We start from the raw sequence: 15,736 nt of genomic DNA on the forward strand, positions 1-15,736 counted from the left end.
TCAAGCATGGTGGTGCACACCTATAATCCCAGCTACTCAGGAGGCTGAGGCAGGAGAATCGCTTGAACCCAGGAGAGGGAGGTTGCAGTGAGCTGAGATGGCACCACTGCACTCCAGCCTGGGCAACACGGCAAGATCCAGTCTCAAAAAAAAAAAAAAAAATCCTCAACAAACTAGGCATTGAAGGAACATACTTCAAAATAATAACAGTCCTCTATGAAAAACCCGCAATCAACAGCATTTTGGCAAAATCTGGAAGCATTCCCCTTGAAAACTGGCACAAGACAAGGATGCCCTCTCTTACTACTTCTTTTCAATACAGTACTGGAAGTCCTAGCCACAGCAATCAAGCAAAAGAAAGAAAGAAGTCAGCCAAATAGGAAGAGAGAAAGTGAAACTGTTTGCAGACAGTGTGATTCTATACTTAGAAAACCTGACAGTCTCTGCCCAAAAACTCCTTAATCTGATACACAACTTTAGCAAAATCTCAGTAAACAGAATCAATGTACAGAAATTATTAGCATTCCCACACACCAATAACATCCACACTGGGAGCGAAATCATGAATGCAATCCCATTCACAATCACCACATAAAAAATAAAATACCTAGAGGCCAGGTGTGGTGGCTCATGCCTGTAATCCCAGCACTTTAGGAGGCCAAGGTGGGTGGATCACCTAAGATCAGGATTTCAAGACCAGCCTGGGCAACATGGTGAAACCCCATCTGTACTAAAAATACAAAAATTAGCTAGGCATGGTGATGCACGCCTGTAACCCCAGCTACTTGGGAGGCTGAAGCAGGAGAATCGCTTGAACCCGGGGGTGGAGGTTGCAGTGAGCTGGGATCATGCCACTGCACTCCAGCCTGGGTGACAGAGATTCCATCTCAAGAAAAAAAAAAAAAACCACCTAGGAATACACCTAACCAAGGAGGTGGAAGACCTCTACAACAAGAATTACAAAACACTGCTCAAAGAAATCCGAGATGTTACAAACAAATGGAAAAACATTTCATGCTTATGGATAGGAAGAATCAATATTGTCAGAATGGTCATACTGCCCAGAGCTATTTATAGATTCAATGCTATTCCTATCAAACTACCAATAACATTGTTCACAGAATTAGAAAAAAAGTATTTAAAATTTCATATGGAACAAAAAAAGAACTCAAATAGCCAAGGCAATGCTAAGCAAAAAAAAAAAAAAAAGGGAAAAGAAAAGCAATATTCATCACATTACCCAACTTCAAATTATACTACAAAACTACAATAATCAAAAGAGCATGGTACAAAACATCATGATACAAAAAAAGACACATAGACCATTGGAATAATGCAGAGAGCCCAGAAATAATGCCCAACACTTACAATCATCTGATCTTTGACAAAATTAACAAAAACAAGCAATGAAGAAAGGACTTTTTATTCAATAAATGGTGCTGAGATAACTGGCTAGCCATATGCAGAAGACTGAAAATGGACCCCTTCCTTACACCATATTCAAAAATCAACTCAGGATGAATTAAAGACTTTAATCTAGAACCCATAACTATAAAAACCCTGGAAAATAACCTAGGAAATACCGTTCTGGATCTAGGACCTGGCAAAGTTTTCATGATGAAGACATCAAAAGCAATTGCAACAAAAACAAAAATTGATAAACAGAATCTAATTAAATTAAAGAGCTTCTGCACAGTAATAGAACCTATCAAGGTAAATAGACAACCTATACAATGGGAGAAAATATTTGCAAACGATTCCTCCAACATAGGTATTATATCCAGAATCTATAAGGAACTTAAATTTGCAAGCGAAAACAACCCATTAAAAAGTGGACAACATTCATTAACAGACACTTTCAAAAGACATTCATGCTGCCAACAATCCTATAAGAAATGGATCAACATCACTAATCATTAGAGAAATGCAAATCAAAACCACAACAAGATACCATCTCACACCAGTTATATTTGCTATTATTAAAAAGTCAAAAAATAAAAGATGCTGGCGAGGTTGTGGAGAAAAAGAAATGCTTATGCACTGCTGATAGGAATGTAAACTGGTTCAGCCATTGTTGAAAGCAGTTTTTGGCAATTCATGAAATAACTTAAAACAGAATTACCATTTAACCAACAATCCCATTATTGGGTATATACCCAAGGGAATTATGACTCATTCTACCATAAAGACACATGCATGTGTATGTTCATCTCAGCAGTATGCACAATAGCAAAGACATGGAATCAACCTAAATGCCCATCAGTAGTACACTGGATAAAGAAAATGTGATACATTTTAGAGAGAGAGAGAGAGAGAATGAGATCATGTCCTTTGCAGCAACATGAATGGAGCAAGAGGCCATTATCCTAAGTAAGCTAATGCAGGAACAGAAAACCAAATATCGCATGTTCTCACATGTAAGTGGAAGCTAAACACTGAGTACATATGGACACAGGAAGGGAACAAGAGACACTGGCGTCTACTTGATGGTGGAGACGGGAAGAGGGTGAGGGCTGAAAAACTACCTATTGGGTACTATGTTTATTACCTAGGTGACAAAATAATGTGTATACCAAACCCCCGTGGCATGCAATTTACCTGTATAACAAATCTGTACATGTACCCCCAAACCTAAAATAGAATTTTTTAAAAAAGGAAAACAGGAAAAAAATGAAATTTATTTTGCTGAGCCCTAACAAAAAATAAACAAATAAAAGTTAGAAGCATCATAAGTGTCTAATCGCTCAACAAAACTAGCATCTCTATCTTCAAACCACAAAAAGATGATAAACTGGGCCAGTTGCAGTGGCTCATGCCTGTAATCCCAGCACTTTGGGAGGCTGACGTGAGTGGATCAAAAGGTCAAGAGACTGAGAACATCCTGGCCAACATGGTGAAACCCGTCTCTACTAAAAATACAAAAATTAGCTGGGTGTGGTGACGCGTGCCTGTAATCCCAGCTACTCAGGAGGCTGAGGCAGGAGAATTGCTTGAACCGAGGAGGCGGAGGTTGCAATGAGCCAAGATTGCCCCACTGCACTCCAGCCTGGACAACAGAGCAAGACACCATTTAAAAAAAAAAAAAAGATGATAAACTCACCACTGATTTTACTTTTCCAGAGAGCCTAAGTTCAGCTCCACTACAAGGTATCTTTTTTCACTGTTGTGTATCTTCAATTATTTAAAAGAGGTTAGCTTCCCGTTCGAGTAGATATAGCTAAAAAAAAAAAAAAAAAAAAAAAAGTTAGCTTACACTAAGCAGAAATTAGCCTTCCTATAACTTCTTCCATCCTATGGGACCCTCTGATACACAAAAGGATAATTTCCCTCTTCTATAGAATAATATATCCACAAGTATATATATATATTCTTGCACATAGATCATGTATATCAACACCTCAAATGTTTAGTGTCATGGAATAATTTGGCATCAAAATTTGTGTACATTAATTTATTAAGAAAAATATTTTTAAATAAAATGGAAATTCAGCATCCTAAAGAGAGTATTCTAAATGTAATGTATATTTTGTTCTGTGGCTTTAGGTTATCACCATTACTGAAATACATTTTTGCATTGTGCTCTCATTAAAAAAAGCATACAATAAAAATCGAGCAAACTGATTCAAGGCCAGAGTCAAGGACCCTATGTAAAATAACACGGTTTTCTCAGAGCATTGATCTGCTCTTTAATAGATCATTATTAAAAGGTTATAAAATGTTTATGGAAATCTCATCTTGTGTGGCCAAAGCTGACTCACATTGGATGAATTTGTTTATCAATCTTTATTAAATTAGCTTTATTATTACTAATATACTAATATGAAAGCAAAATTTGATTTTCTCTTTTGAACAAGAATTTCAGAGTATTAATAAGACATAGTAACATATTTATTTACCTTTTGAGTAAACTGCAAAAAAAAGTGGAGAAACACTTTGCCTTATGCTATATTTTATTTTTCTTGCCTGGAAACTGAGTCTCCTCTCTATCAAAGAGTAAAAGTTTTTGCATTTTGAAATACTTTAATTATCATTTTGGGTAGATGATTATTATTTTACAGTGACCTGTGATTCTATTTTGACCATATGTTTTAAATTTATTTTAATATCAAGTGTTTTAAACCTTTAATATTTGACATACTTTCCAAAAATAAATTTTGAATTCTATAATTAAGTCTTTTTGACCTGAACTAACTTGCACATAACAAACAGGAACTCCTGGAAGTCCACAAGACATATATTAGGCTTATTTGGCATGTTAAACTCATACAGGAAGCACTGTTAAATAAGAAACGGTGTTTAACTTTCTGAGTTACATTTGCATAAATGTGTTATTAATATGTGTTCCAAAATTATATGAGGTTCCTAAAATTCTGATGTCTTGATATATGTTATCAGTCATATTTATAATTATGTTAAATTGTTGTATGCCATAGAAACAATAGAATTGCATTTTCTTTCTTTCTTCTTTTCTCTTTCTTTCTTCTTTCTTTCTCTCTCTCTCTCTTTCTTTCTTCCTTTCTTTCCTTCTTGAGATGGAGTTTCGCTTTTGTTCCCCAGGCTAGAGTTCAATGGCACGATCTCAGCTCACCGCAACGCCTTGGCATCCCAAAATGCTGGGATTATAGGCGTCAGCCATGGCACCCGGCCTAGAATTGCATTTTCAATTGCGTCTTTAACCATGGCTACTCTAAGCCTTTTTTCACTCACAATCATTGCTTTCCTTTTATTCTACTCAAAAAGTGGTTTATAATAGATAATAGTCCAAAATTTGCTTCCTTTCACTGAAAAGAGCCCTGACAAGAGCCCTTGAGAACAGGCTTTGGATAACTTTAGAGATCATACCATTGGACCAAGTCAAAATTTCCAGAACTCTAATAAAAAGCTTATGTGCTCATGAAAATTGCTAACAAAACATCAAGCTGAATAAGAATTATTACATGGTACTGACTTGATAGAGGACTAACAGTATGTGTTCACAAAAATTGTTAACAAAACATCAAGCAAAATAATAGGACTGAATTGATAGAGGACTAAAATTATTTTTATGACATTTTTTGTTTGAAACATTCCTGGTTCTTCTTATATTTTGTTTTCCAGAGTCAAGAAAACATTTTTTCTTTTTCGCTATTTGTAGCTCACAGCAATTCAGTAAATATACTTTTGTAAGCAAAATGGAAATATTTACCTTTCTGTCTACCTGATTTTTCCAAAATTTGGAAGCTATTGGTGACTATTCCCATTTTATGAAAACATAATAATTTACAAAGGTTCAATAAGAATATGTTTTCTTTTGTAACAGGACATGTAAGGTGAACTGGTAATTTTGGAGTGTAGTGGTGAGATCTCAGCTCACTGCAACCTCCACTTCCTGGGTTCAAGCGATTCTCCTGGTTCAGCCTCCTGAGTAGCTGGGATTACAGGCACGCGCCACCATGCCTGGCTAATTTTTGTTTTTTTGTTTTTTGTTTTTTTGAGATGTAGTCTTGCTCTGTCACCCAGACTGGTGTGCAGTGGCATGATCTCGGCTCACTGCAACTTCCTCCTCCTGGGTTCAAGCAATTCTCCTGCCCCAGCCTCCTAAGTAGCTGGGATTACAGGTGCATGCCAACGTGCCTGCCTAATTTTTTTGTATTTTTAGTAGAGATGGGATTTCACCATGTTAGCCAGGCTGGTCTTGAACCTCGTGATCAGCCCACGTTGGTCTCCCAAAGTGCTGGGATTACAGGCTTGAGCCACAGCCCCTGGCCTAATTTTTGTATTTTTAGTAGAGATGGGGTTTTACCATGTTGGCCAGGCTAGTCTTGAACTCCTGACCCCAGGTGATCTGCCTGTCTCAGCCTCCCAAAGTGCTGTGATTACAGGTATGAGCCACCACACCTGGCCCCCCTATCTTCACATTCTTGGAATTTGTGTCACAAAGAACAGTGTATAGCCAATCAGTAGCTTGTGTTATCTTAATGTAAATTACTGGTTTACAATATAGGAACTGCTTTTCTTTTTTCCCTTAAAAACTCACTTTCAGAACAAGGATCATTGAACTACCAAAAAATAAAAATAAACCCATTATGGCCATAATCCCAGCACTTTGGGAGGCTGAGGCAGGATTACTTGAGGCTGGAAGTTTGAGACCAAACTGGCCAACATAAGAAGACCCCATCTCAACAAAAAGTGGTTGAAAAGTAGCTGGACATGGTGGCACTCGCCTATATTCTGGCTATTCAGGAGGCTAAGGTAGGAGGATAACTTGAGCCCAGGAGTTCAGGGTTACAGCGAGCCATGATTATGCCACTACACGCCAGCCTGGGCAAGACCCTGTCTTTAAAACAGCTAAAAATTAAAAGTAAACCCACTTATAACTGCTGCTAATCAGAGTGTATATTTAGGACAAGTTGAATCTATGCTCCTCGGTGGCCACCCTCAAACTTTGAGCTCAAATAAACTCTGTACTTAAAACTATTTTCTGAATCTTGTTATTTAAAGTTGAAAACACACACACACACACACACACACACACACACACGCATATGTCTATGACTAAATGCTGAATCTTTGGCCAGAAAACTATCCCAAATCACCACATCTTTCTTATGGGAACATGCCATCTGTTTATAGCCATTGATTTTAGTATTACAGTAGAGTATAGCCTATCTGCTTCATAACCAATTAAAAGTCCAATTTTTCCCCAAGTGTCACCTGCATGACAGATAACTCTCTTGCCACATGATAATTGGGACTTGAAAAGTATTTTGTTTTAATTGAGTTCAAGCAAGTAAATCATCTTGGCTAGACGTCAAAAATCTTGGACACACGAAAACTGGAGAGATTAAAAACATTCTTTTTCTTTTTTTTAATCACACCTATTTTCCAAGTAAAAAACCATTCTCTTTAGATTATTGATATTGAGGAGTTTGATTATAGTACCCTCTTTATAAAGATCCATGGAAGACATTTCTTTCAGGAATATTTGCGTTTCTCTTGAATTTAGATTTTTTTTTTTTTCCATTTTCTGATGTTTCGCATTGACTGTCAGGCAACTCAGAGCAAAATTCTTGGCCTTCTTCCAGCAAGTATTCCCCATGGGTTTTATTTTATGTATCCCAGCACTTTGGGAGGCTGAGGCAGGTGAATCACTTGAGGTCAGGAGTTCAAGACCAGCCTGGCCAACATGGTGAAACCCTGTCTCTACTAAAGATACAAAAATTAGCCGGGCGTGGTGGTGCCTGCCTGTAATCCCAGCTACTCAGGAGGCTGAGGCAGGAGATCACTTGAAACCAGGAGGCAGAGGTTGCAGTGAGCTGAGATGGTGCTACTGCCCTCTAGCCTGGACAGAGCAAGACTCTGTCTCTAAATAAATAAATAACTCACAAATAAATACAAAAACAATATAAATTTAAAAGCTCAAAATAAATAGCAAATACAAGTTGTTTTCAAATTCTTGGTTAACTCCATTTCACTCTTAACATTTACGACTTCCTTCTCCCTTTATACGGAGATATATGTAGCTCCCTTCTGATACTGATCAACCATAAACGTGCTGGGTTTTTACCATGCAAATGAAATAAAAGGAGAGAGGGTAGAACTAACGGGGTTTTAGTTTTGTTATTAGGGCTTTCCAACATTGGGGGAAAAAGGGACTTAAACACTGGTCTGAGGAAGATATTGGGATTAATGTGTTTGTGTGCAAGACTAAAAAAGAAAAAGAGCATGATGTATATTTATCCCAAAGAGGATGGAGAAAGGTGGCATTAAACTGTTCCTAGATGACTTCTCAGCAGGTTTATTGTCCAGAGAGTTCGGTGGCTGCTCAGAGTGTACAATTGGCCACTTTTATTTTGAGTTTGTGGATATCAGGGAACCTTTCAGCCTGTTGACTCATCATCTCTGAATCTCTAAAACCAATCTTATGTTATATAATGGAGGTTCCGAGGCTCAGAACCAAGCTTTAACTCCCCATATTTGGCTGAGACCTTCTTTCCAGTTCTGGAAACTGGATCTTTCTCCTAGCGACCTATCGGGTCACTTATAGTCCTGTCTGCTCTCACCAAGGTCACCCTATAGCAGAGGTCAGGTTGTTGAATTTGTTTGGTGACTTGTGCCTCACTTTCTGCTACTGTTCTTAGACGGCACTGCCCCAGGAATTTGACAGCTGGAAACCCATTCCCACCTCTGTTTGTGTTTCAGCACTCAGTGGGTACCTCTTCTTGGGCAAGTCATTTAACATCTCTGGGTCTCAGTTTCCTATCTGTAAAATGGAGATCATCTAGTACATATATCTCATTGTTAGTATGAGGACTCAAAAGAGACAACGTATGTAAAAAAAAAAGCTGAGAACAGTGCCTGGCAAAAATAGTAGGTGTACAGTAAACTGGACCATTGCTCCGATGACTAAGGAAGAAGCCCTTGTGTAAGCATGGAGTTTGCTCCTTAGCTGTGCTGTGCTAAGGATGGTATTAAAGGAGAGCCAACAATTCCCCTTTCTAGAACATCTGGCAGCCAAGACAGATGTATCCCTAAAACTGTTAAGTTTAGTTGTCGGTTCATTATTTGCATGGGCCTCATCTAGGCCCCAAGAAGAGCTCTAACAATGTGTCTATGGGGCTGTGTATTTTTGTAAAATTCATAAAGGTATGATGTTTTTGCATTGTTTCTTTTAAGAAGGACCACCCACATTGTATAAGTCTCCCACCTCACAAAGTCTGGCTCCATCCTGGTATCCAAGTCAGATTACATCTCTGGAGCTGCCAATAATACATGATGAGGTGGGTGCTGCCAGTAGTAGATTGATAAATAGATACAGAAGTATAAATATGATTATACATGTACAAAAGGATGATTTAAAACACCAAGTTTGTTACTTATTTAGATGAGCCACCTTTATTTTAAAATAAAGAATATAAGTTTCCTTCTGTCTTTAGAATTGAATTAGAACTTGTACAATACCCTTAATAATAATTTGAACTATCTAACCCCCAAAATGCTTCCTTCACCTTGCTTCTTAATCAGATTTCACAACATCCTGTTATTTTTGCAGATTAATTACTGGGCAGAATATAAACCAGGTCTTGGCTCCAGGCTATGTTGTCTCCTGTATTCATTCTGGTGGCTTTTTGGGCCTTAACCTATTACCATATTTACACATACACACAGACACACAACTATACTTGTACATGTATATAGATACATAGAATGCTATATGTATATACATACTATACTATAAATATATATATAGTATATATGTGTGTGTATGTGTATGTAAGATTACAAGATACAAGTGGTTTTTTTTTTTTTTTTTGAGACAGAGTCTTGCTCTGTTGCCCAGGCTGAAGTACAGTGGCATGATCTTGGCTTACTGCAACCTCCATCTCCCGGGTTCAAGCAATTCTCCTGCCTCAGCCTCCTGAGTAGTTGGGATTACAGGCACGTGCCACCACACCCAGGTAACTTTTTGTATTTTTAGTAGAGACTGGGTTTCACTGTGTTAGCCAGGATGGTCTCAATCTCCTGACCTCATGATCCACCTGCCTTGGCCTCCCAAAGTGCTGGGGTTACAGGTGTGAGCCACCGCATCTAGCCACAAGTGGTTTGATCATGGACATTTTCTCTTTCCCTCTCACTCCTTTCCCCCATATCCTTCATCCCCTACCCTCTAGGTTACTGTATTAACAGTGAGTGTAGATGGGTCTCGAGGGATAAGTAGGAGTTAAGGGAAAAAGAACAAGAAAAGAAAAAAAGAAAGAAGAAAAGAAAAGAAAAAGAGAGGAAAGAGAGGGAGAGAAACAGAGAGACAGAAAGAAAAGGAAAGAAAAGAAAGGAAGGAAGGAAGGAAAGAGGACATACTAAGAAAGAAAGAGGACATACTAATTTCTCTCAAAAAATCAGGTCCAATAATAAACCAAATTGAAACAATTCTTTTTAAACTGCATTATAAGCATTTTTAGTACCAAATATATATTATATTGAATTTAACTCAAAAGCAGTTATAAATCAGTTTATTTTGTTCTATCATCTCTATATTTAATAGACATGTCTCCTCTAAGCCCAGGGAACAGTTTCACTATTTGAAATGAACTAAGTTTGTCATCTTCATTGAATTGAGGTATTTGACCAGAAATGTGAAACCTTCAGATTGAGACAAATTTCTCTTAAATCAAACATAAATAGAATTTTTATAATTCCTTCCCATTTTTATCCCCTGGTTTGGGGGAAAGACATTCTGCACAGCTACCCTCAGTCCCTGCTAGGTTGCTGCTGAATTCCTGCATTAGTCTCTTTACTGAGGAGATTTACTTCTCTTTTCAAACATTTTCCCATGTAGCTTAACCACATTCATTGCCATAGTTAAAGAAAAGGTAATATCTCTCAGCTATCCAAAGGGATCGTAAAAAGGGCAGATTCCAACTAGAGACATGTTTGGAAGACTCTTGAGAGAGGTGAAGGGACAATAAACTGATATTCTCACTCAGATTTCAACAAGATTCTATGAATATCTCCAAGATGATGGCTGGCTGCTAGGGTTTATTGGTTATATGTGTGTGTGTATGTGTGTGTGTGTGTATATATATATATATATATATTTATTTATTTATTTATTTTGAGATGGAGTCTTGCTCTGTTGCCGGGTTCAAGCGATTCTCCTGCCTCAGCCTCCCGAGTCGCTGGGACTACAGGCGTGTGCCACCACGCCCAGCTAATTTTTTGTATTTTTAGTAGAGACGGGGTTTCACCATGTTGGGCAGGATGGTCTGGATCTCCTGACCTTGTGACCCACCCGCCTTGGCCTCCCAAAGTGCTGGGATTACAGGCGTGAGCCGCCGCACCCGGCCTATTGGTAAATTTTATTCAATTTCTTCTTCCCACCAAAATCATCTCAATAACACCCGAAACCGCACCCTACATCAGATCCTATCATTCCCCTGTTAAAAAGAAAAAAATAAAATAAACAACACTTGAACAGCTTTTCATCATTCTTAGTACAAAATATAAACTCTTCCACAAATACAAAAATCAGCCGGTCGTGGTGGTGTGTGCCTATAATCCCAGCTACCTGGGAGGCCAACGCAGGAAAATCGTTTGAACCTGAGAGGTGCTGGCTGCAATGAGCATGATCGTGCCACTGCACTCCAGTCTGGGCAACAGAGCTAGACTCCATCTCAAAAAACAACAAAAATTCTTCCAGGGTTTCCTGGATGGTCTGGCTCCAGGCCACTCTCATCTCAGACCACTCTGCTCCTATATCCTTAAGTTCCATTTCTGGGGGGTCTTCAAACAGGTAAAGCCTTTTCCTGTTCTACCTTGGGGTTCTGGACGAGCTGTTCTTTCTGCCTGCAAAGCCACAACCCCTCCGCCAGGCGTGGTGGGTCACGCCTGTAATCCCAGCACTTTGGGAGGCCGAGGCAGGCACATCATTAGGTCAGGAGTTCAAGACCAGCCTGGCCAGCCTGGTGAAACCCAGTCTCTACTAAAAATACAAAAATTAGCCAGGTGTGGTGGTGCGCATCTGTAATCCCAGCTACTCGGGAGACTGAGGCAGGAGAATCGCTTGAACCCTGCTCTCCAGCCTGGGCGACAAAGCAAGACTCCATTTAAAAAAAAAAAAAAAAAAAAGCCACAACCCTACTAGAGCTGCGTATCTTGATCAGTTAACCAAATATAGGCTATTTTTTGGTTTCTCTTCCTGCTCCACCCTCAACATCTGGGGAAACGCTAGGTAGCATGGCGTGTGAGGGCCTCTGCTTTCACGCTGCTTGAGTTCAAATCCTGGATCTACCACTTGCTGGCTGCTCTGTGACTTTGGGCAAGTTATAACATAATTATTTCCCCATCTATAATTTGGAGATGATACAAGATATTTTGAGGATTAGATTTGTTAGCAGATGGTAAGTACGTGAAACAGTAATAGAAGTTCTCCTTTTAGCATATACTCCAATTTTATTCTACTTATTTGTTTGCCAAGTTTGAGCCTGTTATTTTGAGATTGCTATGGTTGCCTTCTCACCCTCCCCTACTCCCACCTCCAGCTGATTATGGTCTTCTTACTGGACACTGCATAAATGAATAAAGAGGGAGCATGAGGAAAGGAGGTAGTCCCTTTAGCTTTAGGAGGGGCCATGGGAGTGAGCTCGTTGAACAAGACATGGTCGTGGTTTCTCTTTAAGGTTACAGTTTAGGCGGACACAAATTATGAACACACACCGGATGAGTGTGGCTTTAGGAAAGGGTCTCAGGGACGTAGCGCGGCCGTGGAGTAACCGCGATGGCCTCCCCAGAAGAGAACTCGAGGAGAGCCTGAGAACACTAGAATCACTAAAGCCGAGGACTGGTGGGGAGCCTGACGAATCTGATTCCGAGAAGGACGTTCCGCGCAGAGCTGGCAGGTCCACACACCACTGCAGGAGCCAGACCTAGGCCGGCCCCCGACACCGATAGCCAATGGCCCGGCCCGGACCCACCCACGGCCCGCCCCGCTCCCAAGATTTCCGGGATTGGCTGTGCGTGCCGCTGCCCTCCACCCCGCCCCGCCCAGAGTCTTCCCGGGATTGGCTGAGCTCCCCACCTCTCCAGAGATGGGCTGCGCGCCCCGCCCTCGTCCAGAGTCTTCCCAGGATTGGCTGCGCGCCCCGCGGCCTTCCCCTTTCCGCCCCGCCCCGCGCTGCCTCTCCGGTTTGTGCGCCCTGCGCAGGTCCCCGTCCTCTTTGTCCGCTGGAGTTGCGCGGTGAGTTGTTCTCCAGCCTTCTGCTTTCGGTCTCGGGCGGGGAGGGCGCCCTGTCGGCCCGCGGGCCCGGTCAGGGGCTGGGGTCGCCCCGCGTCCCCTCGAGCTTTGCCCGCCCCGAGCTCCTCTGCTCCCGGCGGCCAGAACTGAGGGGTAGAGCAGTCCTCGGCGGCCCGGGGGGCGGGCGGCCGTGCCCGTCTCGGGGCCGCGCGAGGCACAGGCGCCGCTCCCAGTGGAGCAGCCGGAGGTTTCCGGGCAGGTCTGGGCACCAGAACAAGTTTGCGCTTTGCTTCCCCAGGGTGGACGCGCCACTACTTTGTAGCAGATCTCAGGCGGGCCACATGTGCGGCGACAGGAACCCAACCCCGGCCGACCTTGAGCTCCAGGAGTTCGTCTCCTACGTCTGCGGAAGTGCGGCGGCCTCATAAATAGCAAAGGTGTGTTCCTAAGTGGGATGGAATGACCCAGCCCCGAGCACGTGGCCAGTATTTGTCGCCAAGGCCCGAATCCGGCTCTCCTTACCTGGAAGGAAACATCCATGTAGGAGGCTCACTAAACGAAACAGCTGTTTCTAGTGGTGGTTTCAGACTTAGAGAAGCAGAGATCCGTGGGGCATTGAGAGCAATGCGGGAAATAGTAGTGAACTCTGTAAAAATGAAAGGGGAAAAAAAATCCCAAAGTGCCCTTTCCTGTGCCCTTTTAAGGTTGACCCAGTGCTTTAAGAGGCTAACACAGAAGGGTAAAGTAAGTCTCCATAAAACCCAGAGAAGAGACTGAAAATCTCGTCTTTGGATCCTGTCTGGAGTCACACCTGAACCAGAAAAAATTTTGTTACGACCGAGCGCCTCTGTAATTTTCTTGACACAGTTTATAGAACAAGTGATACATTTCAGTTGTTTTTAAAACGTCATTTTAAAACTTTTCTTTCTATAGGTTGACAACTACAGGTACAAGCCATTGAAGCTGGGATGTCCTGATGCTGGTATTTCAATTGATTTAGACCAACTATCCCTTGAGTTAAAATAAGAAAATGCCTCTAATTGGAGTACTAACTTGTAGCAACCACATGTCCATGCAATGCCACAGGAGCTAGAGCAGCAGGACAAGGCTGGTGTCAACAGGGCAGTATAGCAGGTGTTTCATGTTCATCTTTTAATTTAATTCTCCTAATTTGGAAGTTGATTTTCTTCTCCCATTTCACATGTAAAGAAATCGATTAGGGGTAAATCAAGTTTCATAGAATGTGAGTATCTCTGAATGAGGCTTCACGTGACTTCTGGAAAGTCACTTGTCTCTTGAGATTTGGTGTCCTGGTGTAACAGTTAAAAGAATTTAAGCAAACTAGGAAAGGACCACGGTAGAGCTGTTAAGAATATAAGCTCTTCGTATTCATTGCATTGAACCTGAGAAAGTTCACAAAATTGGGCACAGAAGGGTATGTGTCAGCATATTCTGTTTGTGGGTGTGTAGCATAAGGAAGTGTAAAGAGATTTAAAAGGACACAGTGATGCTACATTGTTAGAATATGAAAGTTTTGGAGGTGATGAAAAGTTTTCATGTGGGAGAAAACAGTCAAGCAAGTTCATTCCTATTAACCAGTCTGCTGCGTGTCTAGCAATTGAGGTCTTACTACTCTGTAAGTCAGTTAAAAGCGACTCATTCTCCAGAACTTCTAAATAAAAATATTTAATATTTATCTTGGAGTCATTCTTAATTCCTAGCATTATTCTTGCCTTTTTATCTAAACTTTTACATTCCATATTGCAAAGTCTAGCCTCATAAATCTAGGTAATTGCTCATAAGTTTAGATATAAGGTTGAATTGTAATCCCCAATGTTGGAGGAGGGGCCTGGTGGGAGGTGACAGGATCAAAAGGGTGGGTTTCCATTTTGCTGTTTTTGTGATAGTGACTTCTCACAAGATAAAGTTTAGATGTGAAGTGTGTCTAGGGCAGTGTCTCATGCCTGTAATCCCAGTACTTTTGAAGGCCAAGGTGGGAGGATCACTTGAGGCCAGGAGTTGAAGACTATCTTGGGCAGTATAGTAAGAACTTGTCTCTACAAAAAATGAGGCAGGATTGTTTGAGCCCAAGTGGTCAAGGCAGTGGTGAGCCATGATCTTGCCACTGCACTCCTGACTAAGTGACAGTGAGACCCTGCCTCAAAAACTAATGAAAGTAAAGGTTATACAATGTGCAACATGTCTCAAGGCAGAGGCAGAAGAAAGGCAGAGTTCAGATTAAATGCGTGGCACTTCCTCCTTGTGCGTCCTCTTAGTTATCCCTCATGATAAGTTTCCTGAAGGCTCCGCAGCCATGCTCCCTGTACAGCCTGCTGAACCATGAGACAATTAAACCTTTACTTTATACATAACCCAGTCTCAGTTCTTTATAGCAATGTGAGCACAGACTAGTACAAAAATATATAAAAGTGTTAACTAGCCATAATTGCTAAGGGAGGACGGGGGAAGAAAAGAGAGATAGTGCATGTGTTTGCAGCGAATGGGAGGCATTTAAGAACATGGCCAGCAAGGGAGGCCTCACTCAACGTGGAAGAGCTGAGGGAGATGCCATGGCCTTATATATAGTTGACAGAAGGGCATTCTAGGCAGACAGATGGAAAACAAGTACAAAGGCCCCTAGTTGTGTTTCAAGGTTTGGAGAAGCAAAGTGAAGCTGTAGAGAAGTGCCCTTAAGGGGAGAAGGACATGTCTGTATGGAGTGGTGGAGAGGTGGTTATTTTCAAATTATTGTAAAATGTTAATGTGCCTCTGGCCTTCAGAGATCTGATTGTTTAACTGGAATGCTCCCTATTTCCTTATACTTTGCTGCTCTTAACCTGACTCTTCTCTGACCACCATCAGCCCTTCCTAAGTGCCCTTGACTTTCTTCAGCATCCCATAATGGCCCTGTAACCTCAGAACTACATTGAGCATTGCCTGTGAACTTGCCTAACTGCCTCTGCTTCTCCATTCTGTAAAGTCCACCTTGGTTCTCATCATTATGGTCTAGTCAGGTGCAATTCAGTT

The 15,736-nt window shown here is 41.2% G+C and overlaps 1 long non-coding RNA gene and 1 other non-coding gene across 2 annotated transcripts; both read left to right on the forward strand.

Moving 5' to 3' along the window:
• The first annotated feature begins 12,657 nt into the window (after nucleotides 1-12,657).
• LOC105709218 (uncharacterized) lies at nucleotides 12,658-14,405 on the forward strand. Its single transcript, XR_001105478.3, has 3 exons — nucleotides 12,658-12,712; nucleotides 13,008-13,146; nucleotides 13,643-14,405. It is a non-coding gene; the product is annotated as an uncharacterized LOC105709218 (long non-coding RNA).
• LOC135272158 (small nucleolar RNA SNORA26) lies at nucleotides 13,401-13,522 on the forward strand. Its single transcript, XR_010340250.1, has one exon. It is a non-coding gene; the product is annotated as a small nucleolar RNA SNORA26 (small nucleolar RNA).
• Nucleotides 14,406-15,736: the final 1,331 nt, after the last annotated feature.

This window comes from Aotus nancymaae, unplaced genomic scaffold (genome assembly GCF_030222135.1).
Source record: "Aotus nancymaae isolate 86718 unplaced genomic scaffold, 86718_ANA_hifiasm-v0.15.2.pri h1tg000006l, whole genome shotgun sequence".
Classification (NCBI taxonomy): Eukaryota; Metazoa; Chordata; class Mammalia; order Primates; family Aotidae; genus Aotus; species Aotus nancymaae.